This window comes from Podarcis melisellensis (genome assembly GCF_964234715.1).
Source record: "Podarcis melisellensis genome assembly, chromosome: Z".
Taxonomy (NCBI): Eukaryota; Metazoa; Chordata; class Lepidosauria; order Squamata; family Lacertidae; genus Podarcis; species Podarcis melisellensis.
The window spans coordinates 19591827-19612874 of record NC_138547.1 but is presented as its reverse complement, the minus strand read 5'-3'; the positions used below and the strand labels follow the sequence as shown (position 1 = coordinate 19612874).

At 42.7% G+C, this 21048-nt stretch overlaps 1 long non-coding RNA gene across 1 annotated transcript; it reads right to left on the bottom strand.

Moving 5' to 3' along the window:
- Positions 1-4477: 4477 nt before the first annotated feature.
- On the bottom strand, positions 4478-12178 carry LOC309362347. The gene is made up of 3 exons (XR_014164933.1): positions 12102-12178; positions 11450-11476; positions 4478-4622 (listed from the first exon to the last, which is right to left on the bottom strand). It is a non-coding gene; the product is annotated as an uncharacterized lncRNA (long non-coding RNA).
- Between the last annotated feature and the right edge of the window lie 8870 nt (positions 12179-21048).

Sequence of the window (21048 nt, the reverse complement as noted above, 5' to 3'; positions counted from 1 at the left end):
TAAGTTACTTTTGGTTTTTTATTTTTAAAGTGAACAATAAGTTCAAACAATAATCATAGTAGGTGGAAATGTGGTGTGATTCCTCACAAACACTGTGTTTTCCAGTTGAGACTCAGAATCAGCTATGATACATGAAATTGCCCAGGCAGATGGGGCAATACTGCATTGTGGGAGCTCTCTGGGAGATGGTTATTTGATGGTGATGGAAAATGGTTCCTAAGTAGCCTCTACCAAGCCTGAAGATTGTATCCTCCTTGTTGCTTCTTCCCCTTGTGCTCAGCTCTTGGACACGCTCCATTTCCCAAGCCTCTTTGCTCTCTCCTAACACTTTATAAAGCCTTCATGAGTTATTTCTGTTAACAAAAGCAAAGACGAAAGCAGCCCTCAGGGCAAGGGGTGGGTGGGGGTTAGAAAGCTGCTCATTGCATTTTTTGAGGCAGTGGGTTTCTGTCTACTGAGTTCCAAAGGAAGGCAATTGCAGTCATTAGTATTGCAGGGGGTTTGACTAGGTGACTCTTAGGGGTCCATTCCAATTCTACAATTCTGATTCTTTTATTCATTGGAGGTTTTTAACCAGAGTTCAGGCGGCCATCTGTCAGGGATTCATTAGCACTGATTCCTACATTGCAGGAAGTTGGAATACGTGAACTTTGTGGGTCCCTTTCAGCTCTTAAGATTGTATGGTTGCTTCATTTTTTCCTTCTTCTACATTATCTTAGAAGAGGAAGGGTTGCTTCTTTTGGCTTTAGCTCTGAGAGTCCTCCAATGTCCTCTTGCGGCCTCTTCCTCCTCCTCCTCACCATCACTGAGGTTAAATCCTCCAAGCCTTTAAGAAAGAAAAAAGTCATATTGCAAGACGTTGTGGTTTTGCTTTCCTGCCTGCCCCATTTGCTTTTTACAACTGTGGTTTTTCGTTCATCTTCCAATGAAACCTATTTTCACTTCCTTCCCCCCTGCCCCTCCAGATGCCAGAATAAATCTTCTGGGAAAGCCACTCTCTCCAACATCTCCCATCTTTGGCCCAGTTTATTTATGACAGAGCTCAGTCCTGGTAGGCAAGGAGTGAATTATCATTCCAGGTGACATCATGGACCCCATAGAGGGAGGGGGGATTCTCTGAAGATCACTAAGAAGAAAGCAGTCCTGAAGGGTATGATGGAGTGAGTGCGGAATATATTTCTTTGGACAGCTGGACGCAGAAGTGGGGGTCCTTACACTCCACTTTCCTTTGAGTATGGTTTCAATCTTCATCCAAGTATTTCTCCTTGCTAACCACTTGCTCAGACTTGCATTTTATGTGTTCCTCTTGTTTTATTTGTCTATCTTTATTATTATTATTTTTAAAAAAGAGCTTTTGCTTAAGTAAACGGTGCAGAGTGTTGCTTACAGAACCCCAAGGATGCGATTTTTGCATTGCAGGGGGTTGGATTAGTTAACATTTCAGGGGTCCCTTCCAACCCTAGAATTACTATGATCCTTTAGTTGTCATTCCTGCATTGCAGGGGGGTAGGACTAGATGGCCTTTGGGGTTTCCCTTCAACTCTAGAATTATATGATTCTATGCCAATGGTTGCTTTCTCTGAGTGCCTGCCTGTCAGCCCGCCAGGAGGGATGAGCTACAGCTCCCAAGAGCCCACTAAAAACCAAGCAGTGACATTTCAGGCCCTAGAGACTTCTCAGTGGAAGAGCAGAAGACTTGCAATGGGTGCCTGGGATCATAAATTCATGCCGATTCCCCCTAGGGATGTGTCATTCCTGATCCCCTTTCACCATTTCACCCAGAACCAGCAGTGGTGAGGAGACAGCTAATGAACGCTTTCTAATTTCTTCTATAAACGTCTAATAAAGCTCATTTATCATCTCTAATGGAGTACTTACTTTCAGCACAGAAGGGCAGGCAAGGAACCACACAGAGAATAATGGCCTGGTGAGGGAGAACTGCTAAATGTCAGGATTGCCACCCCACAAGGGTGTCATCGCTCTTTATTTTAATCAACACAACAGCTGCTGCAGCTTGGAATAGCTGTCTGGGAGCAAACACAGTACTGGACTACTGCAATGTGCTCTGTGTGGGGCTTCCCTTGGGTTCAATCTGGAAGCTGCAGTTGGTGCTGAATTGTGCAGTGCAAGTGCTCTCAGGAGTGAGGCCTTGCTGTATACATAACCCCTGTGCTCAGAGATCAACACTGGTTGCTGATTTGCTACTGGGACAAGTTCGATGCACTACAGAGGACCCTCTGGATATGAACTTAATTCGTCCCGGGTGTCCGTACTTACCCTGAAAAGTCCATATCCAGAGGCACTGCTTCTGCGCACGTGTATGCGCATGGCATGATAGAGTGCTTCTGCGCAGATCGCTTTTGTGCATGTGTGCGCGCGAAACCCGGGTTTGCCGTGCTTGTAACTTGAAATTACGTTACCCGAAGGTAATGTAGCCCAAGGGACCAGCTGATCTGCAAAACTGGCTTACCCCATATAGGCCCACTTGACCTCTTCAGTCTGCAGAACTGGCACTGTTATGGGTGTCACTTAATTCCCATTCCACGCATAAAAGAAATCCATGTTTAAGTGTGGCGGAACCTACACTTTGAAACCCCTTGCTTACTGAGCTTAGCTTTCCACTGTAATATTTTTTTTCTTATTTCTTATTTATTAAATTTGTATACAGTGGAACCTTGGTTATCAAATGTAATCCATTCCGGAAGACCGTTCAACTTCCGAAATGTCTGACAACCGAGGCACAATGGGTGGGCGGCAAAATCCATTGGGGGGGGGGGAAATGGAGAAACGCGCCTTGGAAGCTGTTTGACTTCCAAAATGTGTTTGAAAACAGAAGCATTGACCTCTGGGTTGTTGGCGTTTGAAAGCTGAATGTTCAACTTGTGAAGGATTTGACAAGCAAGATTCCACTGTACTGCCTTTCATCCATAGTTCACAGCATAAATATACAATATCAAAATACAACATACAAAAACATAAAATACATAAGAAGAAGAAGAACAAACTAAACCAATTGCCCTCTCCCCGTCCTACTTCCTTCCACAAACACTTTTAAAAGGAAATAGGATGTTAGATAGCCAAAGGCCTGGTTGAAGAGAATGGCTCATTGTAATTCACTATGGGGCTTTAGGGTGGATAATAATAGTAATAGTAGTGATGGTGATGATGGTGATGCAAGGCAGGATCAGGCAGGATGAGAGGAATCAAAACACTCACAGGCTCAAATCAGGGATATGGTAGAGGAAATAAGCAATTTCTGGGTACCTGGGTGCATCTGCCATTATCCAGTTCCCCATTTTCTGAGCTCCCTGAGTTTGTATTATTTTGATGTTTCAAAGGCTGCATGATTTATTGCGCAAATTAGCAACTCTGCTACTTTTTAAAGAAAAATCAGGAAGGAAATCAGCAGAATTCCTTTCCTTGCAAGCAAATAAATTGAGCAAATTTTTCCAGGTAGGTTTGTCAAGCAATAATCGTGCATTTAGCTCTAAATGACATGACACTTTCTATGTAATAACCTTGATATTACCTGGAAATTGCTATGTAATTCAAAGCTCTAGAGTTGTCATATTGTCCAGGTGGTTGCCTGGTGATTTGCAGCCTATTCATGCAAAATTGCTCTTCACACAAAGGCAGCAGACTTTCCCCAGCTTGCCAAAAGGAGAAATCTCCAGAGGTAAATAATTAAGGGGCTAGAATATACTTGCAGATAAAATCTTGCTGCAGCTCCATTAGCTACAAAACTTAACAATTGTCGTCTTGCCTCCAACTGACGCTCTCACACCTGGACATTCAGCATGCTGATAATAAACAAATGGTCTGATTCTGTCCTAAAGCATCTCAACTCCATGGACTGGATTTAACTTGTAGGACTCCACACATTTTGGGTTACAATTACCATCCCATTAGCTGTGCCTGCTGAACGCACCATGTGATGCATCAGCAACAAAGGCTAATGCAATTCTAGGCTCAGTTCCTCAGAACTGTAGTGGCAGATCAGGGGGTCTGTTTATTTCCCATACTCTGGTATACAGATACAGAAAACCACAGGCTGCACCTGCTAAATGGTAGGAGAATACTAGGGGCGGGGGAATGTCTGAAAGATTTATTCAGAGGAACAAAGAAAGGACACATTAATTTTTGCTGACTCTGGCCCTTGCATTAGGGCTTGTGGGATGACAGGAAAGGGATCTTACTAGATTGCAAATTTAACAATGTGATACTACAGCAAAAAAAAAAAAAAAAGCTAATGCAATCCTAGAAATTAACAAAAGAGAAATAGAAATATTCTGATCCAGGGAAGTCACAGTATTACTTTTATTCTGCCTTGATCCGACCCTACTGGGACCACACACCCCCTGCACACATCCCAGCTTGTCAATATCCTTTTTAAACTGGGGTATCCAAAACTGTATAAAATCACTGTGAGAACAGGATGCTGGACCAATGGTCTATTGGGCTGATCCAGCAGGGGAGAGGGCTCTTGTGCTTGAATCCTGCTTGTTAGTTTCCCACATGCACCAGGTTGAACATTGTGAGAACAGGATGCTGGACCAGATTTGGCCTAATCCAGTAGGACTCTTCTGATGTTCTTATCTGTCTGGTCCAACTAATGGAGGGACCTGTGATGAAGCATGAGATAGGATAGAATTACTTACTATATTGATATTGCCTGAATAACACATTTTCTAAAGGCATGATCATTAAAAGCTGGAACTTTACAAACACAGAAAGCACTCACTGCAACATGTTTAAACCAAAAGGTGTTTTCTTCTTCTTCCCCATTTCTTTTTTCTGTTAGAGTTGATGGGATGGGTCTGGCTCAGCTTTCATTGCCATTCCTTCCATGTTTCTGTTCTCTTCTCCCTGCTTTTATGCAGCCAGCAAAGCAAAGAGCTCAGCTTTCGCCGTCCAGCCTCAAACACCCAAAGGTTTTGGGTCACATCTGGACCAGAAGAACAGCTGGAAGACTGTTCAGCCCTTCTTCCCTCAGTCTGAAAGGAATCCGTACTGTTACTTCCCTTGACCTGGACACTATACTTCTGTCAGTGCAGCCTAGAATAGCATTTAGTTTTATTTGCTTGCTTAGCTTGTGGTCTACTAAGACCTAGATCCTTTTCACATGTCCTACTAGCAATCCAGGTATCCCACATCTTACCTTTGTGTCACTGCTTCTTTTTGCCTTAGTGTAGAACCTTACCTTTCTCCCCATTGAAATCCATTTTTTTTCCAGTTTGGGCCCAGTTTTCCAATCTCTTTAAGGCCATCTTGAATCCCAATTCTGTCTTCTGCAGCATTGACTATCCCTCCCAGGTGGTGTCATCTGCAAATTTGATGATCACCCCTTCTATTTCTTCATCCAAATCATTTATAAAGACGTTGAACAACAACGGGCTCAGGACAGAACCTTGTGGCACCCAACTTGTCCCTTTTTTCCAGGATGAGGAGGAACCATTAGTGAGCTCTCTTTGGGTTCAGTTTGTCAACCAGCTACAAATCCACCTAAAGGTTACCTCATCCAGCCCTCATTATACCAGCATCTCTGCACTAATATCACGGGGGACTTAAAAATAAAACAAAAACAACATGGGGGAAATGGGGAAATGGGGGGGGGATAAAAAGGGGGAAGGTATATTATTATATCACTATACATGCAAACATATGCTTGTCTAGTATATATGTATATAAATGTCATTATTATCCAAATACAAATATGGTTATTTATAACCTACTATTTTTTATAAATGTTTTTCAAATATTGTTATACTTGTCCATGCAAAGTCTAAGTCTATAAACAATCCATTTATAAGTCCTGAGTGTTGTCATATCCTGAATCCATTGACTGAAGGGGGGCATTGATTTATTCTTCTAGTGCATCAGTATCAGCCTTTTGGCCATAGTAAGGGCATGAAACATCCATTTACATTGGCCAGTTGTCAAATTCCATATGGTAGGTAAGTAATTCAAAAGAATATTTCCCTCTGAAAATTTTAACTTTTTACGCAGTCATGTTTATACAATCCAATGCTTTCTCCCAAAACTTAGTAAGCGAAGGGCATTGTAAAAACACATGTTTCAAATAAGCTTTATCATTATTACATCTCCAACCACATGCTGTCTTAGACAGTTCTTTTCTACAGGTAGTGGAGTCCAACAAAGTCTAAATATTATTTTCTGTTGTATATGTCGTAATTTAAAGTTCATTGACACCTTTGCTATAGAAACTAAAACTCTTTCCCACTGTCTAGGTTGAATAGGAACCTCCAACTCTTTGTTTCTCTCATTTCTTAAAACCTGTGTCCCAAATTGATTCACCGATAGCAAATATCTATAAAAGATTATCACAGGCGTTTTAGTTTCAAAGGATTTGACCAATTGTTCTGCTATCCCAGAAGCTGTAAAAACTGCCGATCCAAAGAAAGCAGTTACCAAGTGTTGCAGTTGCAAATATTGCCCTTGTGCTGCATTTGAGAGATGATGTTTATCTCTTAAAGTAGCATTCATGTAAAATTAATCTTCCTCGTCTATCAGCTGCTTCAAAGTCAGTATGCTCACTTCCACCCCACTTTTCCATATTGCCCCCAATGTTTAAAGCTGGGTTTCCCCACAAAGTCAATTTAGCATGGGAAAATTGATTGGACTTATTTTTAATAGACATTATATTCTATAATTTTCTAACTGACAAAATTGTTTCGAGAGACTCCTTGTTACATTTTTCCAGGATGATGAGGAACCATGGACTTTCCTTCACTGAAGGAATAACCAATCCTTCCAACTCTACAATTCTATGATTTAATTATGAGTAGGGGTGCCTACTTGAACAAAATATTTGTGGGGGGGACAAGGTAAGCCTTGGCCTGCATAATTGATCACATGATGCAGTGCACAAACACCATTTGAATGGTAATACTAATCAACTTTGGAGGGGAATGGCCCCTTAAATATTTTATTGGGAGACTGACGTTGGTTCCTATGATTGTGAGTGAGGGAATGAGGAGTACAGTGGTACCTCGGTTTACGAACTTAATCCGTCCCAGAAGTCCATTCTTAAACCAAATCTGTTCTTACACTGAGGGGCGCTTTCCCTAATGAGGCCTCCCGCTGCCGGTGCCCTTCTACTGTTCGGCTTCCGTTCTTAGACCAAGGTAAAGTTCGCAAACTGGGACACTACTTCCGGTTTTGCAGAGTTTGTAAACCAAATAATTCGTAAACTGGGCTGTTCTTAAACCGAGGTACCACTGTACAAGCCTGAAAGTTTCTGAAAACTTGTGAGGAACTTGCTGGAAGAAAGCAGAGAATCTTCATGGAGGAAATGTGATTTCTTCTTTTAAATAACTGCCTCATTACACAGGAATGTGTGAAAGTTGTTCAATCAAAGAGCATTCAAAGCTGTGCTTTTGTGCACACAGCTGGTGGGCTTGCAAATGTAAGTCATTTTTTATTATGCTTCCTTATTCTACTTTGGATCCCTCTGTGTCTCAAATTAAACATTGAGATATTGTGAAGAAGTGGGGGTTAGCGATAGTTCAGAGGCACATTATGCATTATTCGGATGCTTTCTGCACTCGACCACTTAAGATGCTCAGGTTAGGGATTGCATGCTTAAAAGATGCCCACCAAGATTATGAAGGGTCCGGAAATGTGAGTTAACAGTGTGATGCAACAGCAAAAAAAGGCTCATGCAATTATAGGCTTCATCAACAGAGTTGCAGTGTCTAGATCCAAGAAAGTTAAAGTACTGCTCTATTATGCCTTGGCCAGACCCCTTCTGGAGTCCTGTGTCAGTTCTGGGTACCCCAGTTTAAGGAGGATATTGACAAACTATAGGGTGGGCAGAGGAGAGTGACAAGGATGATCAATGGACAGGAAACCAAGCCTTATAAAAAATGGATGAGGGAGTTGAGTGTGTTTAGCTTGGAGAAGAAAAGACTGAGAAAAGCTATGACAGACATCTTTAAATATTTGAAGGGTGGTACATGGAAGATGGAGCAAGCTTCCCCCCCCCCCCCACTATCCCAGATGGCAGAACCAAACCAACAAGATTCTGATTAAACCTTAGGAAGAACTTTCTGAGGGTAAGAGCTGTTTTTTGACAGTAGAATGTGGGGCTTCTCCTTCATTGGAGGCTTTGAAGCAGAGGTTAGACGGTCATCTGTCAGGGATTTTTGAGCTGTGATTCCTGCATTGCAGGGAGTGGACTAGAAGACCCTTGGGGGTCCCAACACTATGATTCTTTCATCTTATCACAGAACCATGCCTCCACACCTTCCTCCACACCCTTTTAATCTTACAGCCCAGGATTTTCAAATCCATCCCACCTCAAAACTCTTCTCAATTCTGCCCCCTGCCCAAGTGCTAATCCTGCTAGCATTAACTGCCTTCAGACCCAAAAACAGAGATTGTGGGCCGGTGGTTGGGAGGGTAATTCTCCAGGCATAATGGATACCAGCAAGGCTTGCAGACTTAACCCCACACCCACCCTTTTCCATCTTTCCTACCCATTCCACACAGTTCATTTGTAATGTGGGGTGAAATGTTGAGATGGCAGTTTATCATGAATCCCCAGACATGCAGGGCTGGCGAGGCAGTTGTGAGGGAGCCCGAACTCTTTGGCAGGATGATATAGGAGCTGAACTTGGAACAAAGGGAGGCCCCCACCCCACTGTTGAATGAATATGTGCTAGGGATGAATGGGAGCAACACTTTTGAAAGGGGTGGGGTGGGCAGTAAAGACAGGTCTGATAAGCTGCATAAAATAAAATAATTAAGACACCCTTGCAGATGATGAAGGAGAAGACAGAGGTGGAGCAAATGGCAGAGATTTGACAACCTTCCTCACTCCTCCTCTGCTTTAATCATAGAATTGTAGAGTTTGAAGTTTCCTCAAGGACCATCTAGTCCAACCCCGTGCAGTACAGGAATCACAGCTAAAGAATTTTTCACATAAAGTCAGTCAACTTTTGTTTAAAAAAATCCACTATTTACCACCCAATTTGGAAACCACTGTTCTAAATGGTTTTGAATATTGTGCAGCGCTATGTTTTATTTGTTTTAACCCACCCTGGGACCTTGAGGTTAAGGGTCTGTGATAACCAGCCTCATTTAACCAACATTCTTATGTCTAATTAATGCATGAAGAGATTAGAACTGTGGTTCTTGGCTTACAGTATATCATCTCGGGAGGGAATCAAGGCTTCGTTCACTTCCAGTCTACCTGATGGACTCAGTGCATAAAGAGCTCACATGGCTCTCACAGGCCACGCTAGAGTTTCTAAACCCATATTTTAGGAACCTTCACCACTTTGCAATCAAGTCAAACTTTACTGCCTGTGCAATTTTTCTGACTGATGGAGGGAAAAGCACATGAATCTGATCTTTGAAGAGTTTGTAAGGAAACCAGTTTTTAATTTACCAGATGTGTGGTCTTTTCCTATTGGAGGGGGAAGACAGAAGTTTTGGAACAGAAAAAGGCATATTTTAAAGGTCCAACAGACTGTGCAATTTGGAGTGAATTCAAAAGAAAAAGCTACCAAGCCTGTGGTAACTCTTCTGGAAAAAGAATGGAAGAAGTGGAAATGGAAGGAACTCCACCCACCCACCCACCCACCCAAAATTAGGACGGACAATTTCAGAAGGGGCTTAATTGATTAAGTAGTACTTGCCCCAAAGTTGGATCTTGATATCCAGGAATTCTGTTTTATGCCTATTTTTTAATTAACCAACAATAACTAATAATATGAAGAATTGGGAAAGCTCTTCTTATAGAGCCACAATGATCAGGGTTCTGCCTCATCCCACCCCATCCAGTATAAAGCTACTCATGTTTCTAAATACTGTAAGAACATAAGAAGAGTCAATGGCCCATCTATGACATCTGTCCTGTTTTCACAGTAGGTGGCTACCACTGTGCCCTACAGGAGCAAGTTGTACAGCTCAACTATGTGCTGTAGGAAGAAGGACTTTCTATTATCTGCCCTGAATCTTCCAAATTAATAGAATCATAGAATTGTACAGTTGGAAGGCACCCCAAGACTCATCTAGTCCAACCCCTTGCTCTTCAGGAAAGTCACCTAAAGCATCCTTGACAGATGGCCACCCAACCTCTGCTTAAAAACCTCCAACGAAGGAGAGCCCCCCACCTCCCGAGGGAGACCCTTCTGATATCAAACAGCTCTAACAGTCAGAAAGTTTTTTCTGATGTCTATTCAGAATCTCCTTTCTTGGAGCTTGAAGCCATTGGTTCGAGTCCTACCTTCCAGAATAGGAGAAAACAAGCTTGCTCCATCTTCCATGTGACAGCTCTTTAGATATTTGAAGATAGTTTTCTTGGGCTCCATGATCAATGCAAATGGTGTCAGCAGTCACAAAATTAAAAGATGCCTGCTTCTTGGGAGAAAAGTGATGACAAACCTAGACAGCATCATAAAACCAGAGACATCACCTTGCTGACAAAGGTCCATATAGTTAAAGCCATGATTTCCCCAGTAGTGATGTATGGAAGTGAGAGCTGGACCATAAAGAAGGCTGATCGCCAAAGAATTGATGCTTTTGGTGCTGGAGAAGACTTTTGAGAGTCCCATGGACTGCAAGAAGACCAAACCTATCCATTCTTAAGGAAATTAGCCCTGAGTGCTCACTGGAAGGACAGATCCTGAAGCTGAGGCTCCAATACTTTGGCCACCTCATGAGAAGAGAAGACTCCCTGGAAAAGACCCTGATGTTGGAAAAGATTGTGGGCACAAGGAGAAGGGGACAACAGAGGATGAGATGGTTGGACAGTGCTCTCAAAGCTACTAACATGAGTTTGACCAAACTGCGGGAGGCAGTGGAAGACAGGAGTGCCTGGCATGCTTTGGTCCATGGGGTCAAAAAGAGTTGGACATGACTAAACAACAACAACAACAATCATATCACCTCTCAGTCTCCTGTTTTCCATGCTAAGCATACCCAGCTCCTTCAACAGTTTCTCATAAGCCTTGGCATCTAGACCCTTGATCATCCTATCATCCTATCCTCTGCACATATTCCAGCTTGTCAATATCCTTAAATTGTGGCACCCAGAACTATTATCAAGGGGATGGAGCAACTCTGCTATAGAGAAAGGTTGCAGCATTTGGGACATTTTACTTTAGAGAAAAGGCAAGGTTGAGATTGTGTGGTAGAAGCTTATTAAATTATGAAGCAAATCAGTCTCTTAAGCTTAAGTCAAGAAATAGTATTCTTTATGAAATTGAATATCAATATACATATCAGGGCTTTGAGATTAGACCACTGAAGAAGCCCGGAAAACTACTTTGGGAGTGTGCTATCTGCAAGCCCCAGTAAAAAGGCCCCATCTTGATTTCTTGGACTGCCAGGGTGAAACAGGTCAAAACGCTGGCACCCTGTCTACAACTTCATTAACAACTCCATTAGCATCTCTCAGTATTGTGAACAACACCGAACTTACCCTTTGTTGGTATCTTCATGAACTTACCTAAAAAGATAAAGAAAACAAAAGACTGAGTTAAGCATTTGAAAAATCCATTGAAACCAGACATTATAAGTTCATCTTAGGTTGGGTAGTTCGTAAGTCTCTGTGGCTTTGAACAAGGTTTTGTATTTTTCTCAGAAGATTGATAAAGAATATATAATTATTTTGGTAATTACTGTATGTATATTAGTCACCAACGTGTTGCATGAGTCGTACTACTATTAAATTATGCATGGCATGAAGAAAGTGGATAGAGAGAAGTTTCTCTCCCTCTCTCCTAACACTCAGACTTGTGAACATCCAGCAAAGCTGAATGTTGGAAGATTCAGGACACATAAAAGAAAGGAGTTTTTAGTTAAATTGTGGGTGGCTTTTAAAGATGATTAGACAAGTACATGGAAGAGAGGGCTATTGATGGCTACAAGCCAGGATGGCTATGTTCTGCCTCCAAAATGGGGCAATGCTTCTGAATATGGGTTGCTAGGAACCACAGGAGGGAAAGGGGCTCTTGGGCTGAGGTCCTGCTTGCAGGTTTTCCATTTGGGCATCTGGTGTGCCACTGTGAGGACAGGGTGCTGGACTAGATGGGCCATTGGCCTGATCCAGCAGGCTTTGCTTATGCTCTTACGCTCTTCTAGTGAGTCCTCCAATTCCTGGCGCAGGATCGACAATGTCATGGGGCAGCTTATGAGCTGGGGAAAATGGAATGGAAGAGGAGGAGGGTGGGAGGAGAGGGAAAAGCGAAACAAAGGCAACATTGTTATCTCTTCAAAAACAAGAAAGCCCTGCCTGCTTTTTCCAAGTGGAATGACTAGCTGGGATTGTGGTTTGGTTTCGAAAATATGTGTTTAAAAGAATCTATGTCTGGGAAAGGAAACACCAGAGTGAGAGGAGGCTCTCCCTAGTTACTCAAGAATGGGCTGACTTTGCATAGAATCATGAAACTGAAGAGTTGGAAGGGACCCTGGGGGTCATCTAGTCCAACCCCCTACAATGTGAGTAGAGAAAGGAGGGGGAGTTGATCCTCTCACAATAGAAACAAAGCAAACAAAATACTGGTGGGGAAAGCTTCTCTCTCCCCCTGAGCCTGGGGGGGTGCCTGGGGGGCTGGGGGAATCTGAAAGTCTGAAAAATCACTCCAAGAGTTCAAAAAAATCTCTGCAAAATACTTTCACAACTCTGGGATTTGTTCCCGCTCTGGGCCATCATAACCTTATGCTGGGAAATAACTGTGGAATACCAGTTGATCCTGGTATTCCCATGGGTGTGAGAAACTGCAAAAGGAAAACAGCTGACTGTCTGAATTAAAAGGGGTGGGCTTGATGGACCCAGCAGAATTTAAAACTGAAATGTGTGTGTTTGCAAGGCATCAGAAATATGGGGTACTAGACCTTTAAAATGTCCCAGCATTCAGCACTTATAATTTGCTCCCCTGCCTGTACCTGTCTTGGAATGAATAGAGCACAACCTTAAGTAAGTTTAAATGCTTTACTTACAGTAATGAGAAGTCTCACTCATGCATCATTCAATGCTGCAGAAAAAACAACAGAGGCAAGGGATTATTGGTCACAAAATGCAAAGTTGGTCTAAAACATGTGGTCTGAATCTGAAGCCTCAGACGTCTGCTCAGTTACGTGGTTCAAAAAAGAACTTCAATTTTTAAACTTAGTATTAGTGTGATTCCTGTTGGCAAAATTGTCACACTCACTTCTCTAGGATTTTGGGAATAGGTAGGGATTCTTCCACTTCACATCAAAGTGTGTATGCAAGGTAAGATTTGCTGCCTGTTTAAATTGTAATTTTACTGTCTGAAACAGCATTTATGTATTCTGCCACTTTCATTTCATATAATAAATGAAGCTTTCTTTGTTAATCTGTCTCTCAGGAATCTTAATGTATAGCTATTTGTTTACCTCTAAAAATTACTGGGTCTAGCAGTTAAGAGATCATTAGGATCGCCAGACCAGAACAAAAAGTATCGGGTGCCAGGAGTTTCATTTAGGAAGGAATGGAGGCAAACACATATTCATAAGCGGACACACGTTATAACTCTAGTGATAGATCCCAGACCTCTCATTAGTGTGTGTATGCACACACATGAATGCTTGGCATGCATGCGAGTTCAGACACATACTCTAACATATAAGGCTACTGAGAGCTACCAGCCATGATGGCTCGGCTCTGCATTCACAGTTGGATGCAGCAATGTTGCTGGAAACCATAGGAGGTGAGAGGGCATCTGGTTGTCCACTGAGAGGACAGGGTGCTGGACTAATTGGGCCATTGATTCAGCAGGCTCTTTTGATGTTTTTTTATGGAATTCAAAATGACACTTGTTGAGTTTTTTCAAGGAATCTGTGTGGCTAAGATTTCTTTCTGGCCTGCTCTTGATACCATGTCTGCTTTCAAAGGAAAAAGTTAGAAATTCCTCATTGTTGTGAGGCTATTGGGGCATTATTTCCCTCCGCTAGGGGACCAGAGGGGGGGAGGATGATTTGGCAATTAAAGTAATGGGGCCTGACCTTCCGGACCACAATGTGTTGCTTTAAGACCAAATATTCACCCCATCGGCTACGCTAACAAAGATTTTGAGGTAGTTTACGAGGCAGCCCACGAGCTCAGCTCAGGAAGCAAAGGAAATCCAGAAATGGCCGCTTGGTGATCTTTTTTTCCTAATCTCTGGGTTCTGAGTTTTGATGCCAAGACAAAGGAACAAATTGTATCCAAAGATGTTTGACCACAATAGGGTTGAGGTCAGAGGGATGTGAAAGAGGGGCACTGAGGCAAGAGGTCAGGATTTGCTTAGATACACCCATGTTTCCCTGGTGCTCTCTTTCATAGGCTCATAGAGTTTCAGGCTTGGAAGGGACCAATCCCCTGCAAAGCAGAAATCAAAGCTAAAGAATTCCTTGCAGGTGGCCACCCAACCTCTGCTTAGAAACCTCTAATGAAGGAGGGTCTACCACTTTCCAAGAGAGTTCGTTCTACTGTCCAACAGCGCTAACCATCAGAATGTCCTTCCTAAGGTTTAGTCAGAATTTCCTTTCTTGTCATTCAAATCCATTGGTTCAGGTCCTCACCTCTGGAGCAGCAGAAAACAGGTTTCCTCTATATTCAATGTGGCAGCTCTTCAGATACTTTAAGATAGCTCTTGTCTTTCCTTTCAGTCCTCCTCCTCTTCTCCTCTTCAGGACTCAGCTGGAGCAAGTGGCAATCGGGTTTTCTATGGATTGCCTTTCACCCCCAATTTAAAACTAAAGAGCAGATTTTCCCTGGGAAAGGAGTGAGGCAAGGAGAAAACTGCTTGGACTTGTGACTTGAAAACATGGGTGAAACAGAAAACTGCTTGAACCTGTGCTTTCTAGGCATAGGACAAGTGAAGGTGTGGACAAGCCCCCAGTCTCCTCTTCTCCACGCCAATGTCTCCCTTTTTATTTGAGGAAAGCTTTGCAAGGAAACCTTCTATGTCTCCATGATCTATTAATTGCAGCCCTTTTTCATCCTTGGGAGAACACCACAGGGTTCATCCTGACAAACTGCCACAACTTCAATCAACCACTCTGGAACATAGAATTTCTCCTACATATCTCATTTCTCAATCTTAAGTGCTATGTCCCCATCTCTGAAATAGACAGATGCTTTTGGAAAGTCTTAATCCCTTGATTACATTTTAATATATTTTTCATCTTTGCTGGAAGCTGCACAGAGTGGCTGGGGAAACCCAGCCAGATGGGTGGGGTACAAATAAATTTATTATTATTATTATTATTATTATTATTATTATTATTATTATTGATGATGATCATGGAATTGTGGAGTTGCAAGGGTCTAGTCCAACCCTCTGCAATGCAGGAATCCTTTTGCTCAATGTGAGACTCAAATTCCATGAGGGTCAGCATTGTGAGGCATTTCTCTCACCCAGACAGCAAAGGGGCATGGATTGAAATCAGGACTCTCATGTTTCTTGGGGACACCCACTTATTCCGCCACCTCTCTGTGATTTCCAGGTGGTTGTATCTATTTTGCAAGGCATTGGACTAGATGACCTATGGGGTATCTTCCAGTTCTACAATTCTATGATACTATCATTTAGCTCCTGCCACACATTAGGAGAGCATACTGGTAAGTGCTGCCAGAAAAAACCCCACTGGTTATTGCTATTAGAAATATCAGATGCTTTAACTCAAATTAAAGTCAGGTCAAATATCCCAAATGCAAAAAAAAACAAAACAACCCCACAGATGGAAAGAGGTCCCTTCAACTTGTTGGTGTGGGGTGGCTGAAATAAATAGGAGTGGGGAGCCATTGCAAACCCTGTGAATGCTCCCGCATTGGAGGCAAAGCTGAACTTGAGAACTTTGAAGTTATAATTGGGTTGGGCTAATGCAAAGCGTGAAGACCACTAGGGGTGGGGAGAAGGCTGTAGTAGTCATAGCCAAAGCACAAACATATGTTTCTCTTCCCCCTCCCCTCCCCCTCTACATATCGAGAGCTTATAGACATCGCATGAGCATACACTTCAGAAATGCTAGTGGGGCGGCATTTAGAGGCCTATTCACATAAAAAGATGAAACCCTGCAGCAGAATCATAGAACAACAGTAGATGGATGCATGTTCAGAACCAGCAAAACTCTTCTGATGTGTTGATGCAAAGATCCCAGATTCAATAATATTTTTTTAAAAAGCAATAAGGAGTAAGTCCTTTGAAGGGAATGCTTCTGTCTTCCTTACAGATGCTCTCCTCTCAAGACCTTCATTTTCCTCAACAGAATTCTCCCACTCCCTGTAACTGTGGGAGTGGGACGCAGCTACAGCGTCCCTGAATTCTCATTCACCACTCACATATGAACATAAGAAGAACCCTGCTGCATCAGGTTAATGTCCCATCTAGTCCAGTATCCTGTTCTCACAGTGGCCAACCAAAAAGGAAACCAGCAAGCAGGACTGGAGCACAAGAGTGCTTTCCCTTCCTGTGGTTTCTAGCAACTGGTATTTGGAAATATTGCTGCCTTGAACTGTGGGAGTGAAGCTTAGCCATCCTGGCTCCTAGCCATCAATATCATTTTCCTCCTTCATGATTGTTTTCCCCAATCCTCATTTTAAGCCATTCAAGTTTGTGGCTGTCACTGCTTCCTGTGGGAGGGAGTTCCATAGCTTAACTAAGAAGTCCTTCCTTTTATCTGTCCTGAACCTTCCAACATTCAGCTTCATTGAATACCCACAAGTTCTAGTGTTATCAGAGAGCCTCTCTTACCTTTTTTCCAGATCATTCACCTTTGCGTCAAGGGAACAGACCAATCTTTGGAGAAGCAGGACCTCACTGCACCTCACTGGCATACCCTTTGGGCAGCTTCCTTTTCCAGAGGTGGGAGCAGGAGAGGGGGTGGGTGGGATGGATGCCCTGAAAATGGGAGGAGACCAAAACCCCTCAACAGTCCAGAGATCATGCGGGCCACTAGGGGGCGCATCGGAAGATGGCTGACAATAACATCTCTCCGACCCACATGAGGTAATTTGGAGGCTATGATGGGAGTAATTAGCCTCTCTACCCCCCCCCCAGGATGGTGGGGGGGACTGCCTTGCCTGCTGTGCCGTATACCACCCCCGAATTTGTGGGGATGGGGGCACTAGGTACAAAGCCCTCCTGTGGGATTCCGGTGCTCCTGGACGCCATCCCTGATCCATGCCACTAGCTACAAGAACTTCAAAAGAAACAATTTGGATGAAGGAATGCACATATCTCAAGGAAGAAGGGGGAGTAAAGACTGCTAACAGAAGAGATCTCTGATAAAATAAGACGAGTCGAAGGAACAAGAGAAATCATGAGAAGATATGCCAAGACTTGGTACGGCAAATGACTGATGGGGGAAGGGAAAAAAACCCTTTCCTTTCTTTCCTTATGTGATTAAACAAGAATCCCCTCCCCTCACGAGTCAGAAATGTCGTTTTAAGGACTTACCGGTAAGCTGTGGATTTAAGGCTGTGTGGAGATAAACTTTCAAACCAAAGCATGTTTTACGAAGAGCGTGAAATGTATAAGAGCTTTGGAATGACGCAGTTAAAAATGCCGTCGCCATATTGGGAAGTTCTGTCGGAGGACTTAAGTCTGAGAGGAGAAATAGAGAAATAGAGCTGTTTTTATATTGTGGGTGAAACTCCTCAGTGGGACTTGAGAGCGACAGTTTTGCGAGATTAATAATGGAAAGAGCGATGTTATCTATGAAGGCGATGATATATGGAAACCATCTCGATTTGAGGATTGGAAGAACGGAAAAATTCACACAGGATTATTATTGGTGTTTATCGGCTTAAGGAGACTATCAGAAGAGATCATAAAGAAAAAAGAGAAAATATATGAACAAGATGTGATGTGGAAACAGCAAGATAAGACTGGATAGAATTATGAACTCTGTTTGGATTGATTTGGACTGATTTGGACATTAACGCAGTAGCAAGAAGATGATCAGAATCCCCCTTCGGATCTTGAAATATGGGTCCCCCCAACAAAATTTAAAATTCAGCTTTGTAATTCGGAATTTATGTGATGTGATTTAATTTGATTTGATTGGCCGGTTAATAAAAATTATTTTTTAAAAAAACAGTCCAGAGATCATCTCAGAAAACTTGGAACCCGTCTTACCTTGAATCAGACCCATTAGTCCAGCTAGCTCAGTACTGTCTGCAGTGATTGGCAATGGCTCTCTGGTTTCTCAGGCAGAGCTGTCTCTTAGACCTACCTGGAGATGCCACTGGGGATTGTATCTGAGATTTTCTGCATGCAAAGCAGATGGTCTTCCATAAACCTTACAAATCAGTGAGAGATTTCAGGCTACAAAGCCAATGATGCAGGGTGAGATTTCAGACTAGAAAGCCTATGATGCTGGGAAAGAATTCAGATTGCAAACCCCATGGTGCAAGGAGTGATTTTAGACTATGCACCCATTATGAAAGGAGAACTTTCACACGGCAAACCCAGGGAGAGACTGCAAACTCCCCAATGCAGGGCAGGATTTCAGAGTACACACCCAATGATACAGGGAGAGACTTCAGACAATGAAGACCATGATGCATGGAAATATTTCCATGATGCAGTGTTTTCACAAAGCAAAAGGACTCATTACTGGAAACATCCAGCCCCTAGCAATTGTAAAGTAATAAGATATGAAGAAGCAAGTTTTCTCCCATAAGGTTTGTAACATTACAAATTTGGGTCCAGTTGCCTCAAAGTTTCCAAGGAGCATTTCCACATTTTCCCACAGTCATTTAGTTATAGGTTGTCTTCAATAGTTCATAAAATCACTTTTTCTTTTTCTTCTTTTTTCCCTTTTTTCTTCTGTAAAATAACAGGAATAGAGGAAGCTGCCTTATAATGATCATTGGCCCATCTTGCTCAGTACTGTCCACACTGACTGGCAACACCCTCTTTAGGGTCTCCGGTGGGGGTCTCTGTCACTGTCAATTGAACCTAAGACCTTCTATTCCAACCTTTCTGCAGTGTGGACTCATGTGTCACTAATATGTTCCATACTTACCTACCAAAGACAAGGAACACTGGGATCTTCAATGTATCTGTAAAACCTCAATGAGCTCAGCTCCACTCATCCTGGACATAGACCCTGGAAATGTGATGTTGGTGGTTCAGTTCCCACTATCATCTATCTATCTATCTATCTATCTATCTATCTATCTATCTATCTGTCATCTATCTATCTATCTATCTAATCTATCATCATCTATATCATCTATATCTATCTATCTAGAAATGGGCATACAAAGATGCTGAATGTTGAAAGATTCAGGGCAGATCAAAGAATGAACTTCTTAGTCAAACTATGGAACTCGCTCCTGCAGGAGGTGGTGATGGCAATCAACTTGGATGGCTTTAAAAGAGGACAGGACAAATTCACGGAGAAGGAAAATAATATTGATGGCTACTAGTCACTATAGCTGTGCTCTGCCCTCTACAGTTGGAGGCAGCAATACTTCTGAATGCCTGTTTCTGGAAGCCACAGGATGGGAGCGGGTCCTTGTGCTCATGTTCTGCTTGCAGGTTTCCCACGGATCAAGTACAGATCAGTTTCTGATGTTGGTGACACATTCAGAACACACTGGGATGTGTCAAGTGGTAAATCCCCAAGAGAACTAGGATAAAATAATGTCATGCAAAAAATGGCTCTTTCATAGCTGTGATTGCCAAGGAGCCCTGCAGTTGGAAACCTTGAAGGAAATTGGCATGTTTTTGATCCCAGATCAGAGTCCAGGAGGTGACCCGCCTATGTCTGAAACATGGGACTCTGCAGAATATCTGGAAAGGACAGCATGATGTTCAGAGGCACTAAAAGTAGGCAAACAAACCACCAATTTCTCCAGATTTATTGTTGATTGTAGCTGTAGTGGAACATCCCCATCTCCCCAAGAGAAAACTGGTGGGCAAAACTGCATAGTTTTGTTTTTATAAGGAAAGGAGAGAACATTACCGATGGAGGCTGCTTCTGAACTCCATCAAGATTTGTGGCTTTGGGAACCATCCCAAAACCAAGAAATTGGAGATGGACTTCTTGCTTTGAGCTGTTCAGGGTCATTCAGGGCCATTGGTCTGCTCCTCCAAGCTGTGCAAGTATTTGGTGGTTTCTAGGAGATGGGCTCAGATTCAAACTCCTCATCTTGACATTTAAGAGTGTCTTATTCTCCCTCCCTCCCTCTCTCCCCCTCTCTCTTCCTCTCTCTCTCTCTCTCTCTCACACACACACACACACACACACACACACACACACACACACATCTTTTGTTCCCTGAAACTGTTTGTGCCCAGGTCTGAGAGGTAAGTAAAGTGAGCAAAGTAACTAATGTCTTATCATGTGAGCACACCATGCTACCTTTATTTATGTATATATAGTTCATTTTCTAGATGACACATCCTGTGGACAAAGCTTCCTCTATAATCTGATGCAAGTGGAATTAAAATATCTGATTAATGCATTTATGTAAAGAAAATGAGAGGGAATTAAAATGTAAGAGCATAAGAAGAACCTTCATGCACAAGGTTGCTCTCCCCTCCTGTGGTTTCCAGCAACTGGCATTCAGAAGCCTGAATACCTTCAACTGTGGAGAGCAGATCATATCCATCCTGGCTAGTAGCCCCCAATAGCCCTCTGCTCCTCCATGAATCGGTCTAATCCTCTTTTAAAGCCATCCAAGCTGGTGGCCATCATAGCCTCCTGTGGGATGGAGTTCCAGAGTTTAACCATGCGCTACGTGGAGAACTTTCTTTCATGTGTCCTGAATCTTCAAATATTCAGTTCCAACAAGTTCTAGAGTTATGAGAGAGTGGGAAAACTTTCCTTTATCCACTTTCTTCCATGTCATGCATAGTTTTATAATCTTCTATCATGTTGCCTCTCACTTGCCTTTACTCCAGACTGAAAAGTCCCAAATGCTTTCATCATCAGGGAGTTGTTTCACCCCCTTTTTCATTTGAGTTGCCTTTTTTGTTAACTTTTTCCAAACTCTGCAATCTCCTTTTTCAGGTGAGGCTACCAGAACTGTACATGGTACTTCAAATGGGGCAGCACTGT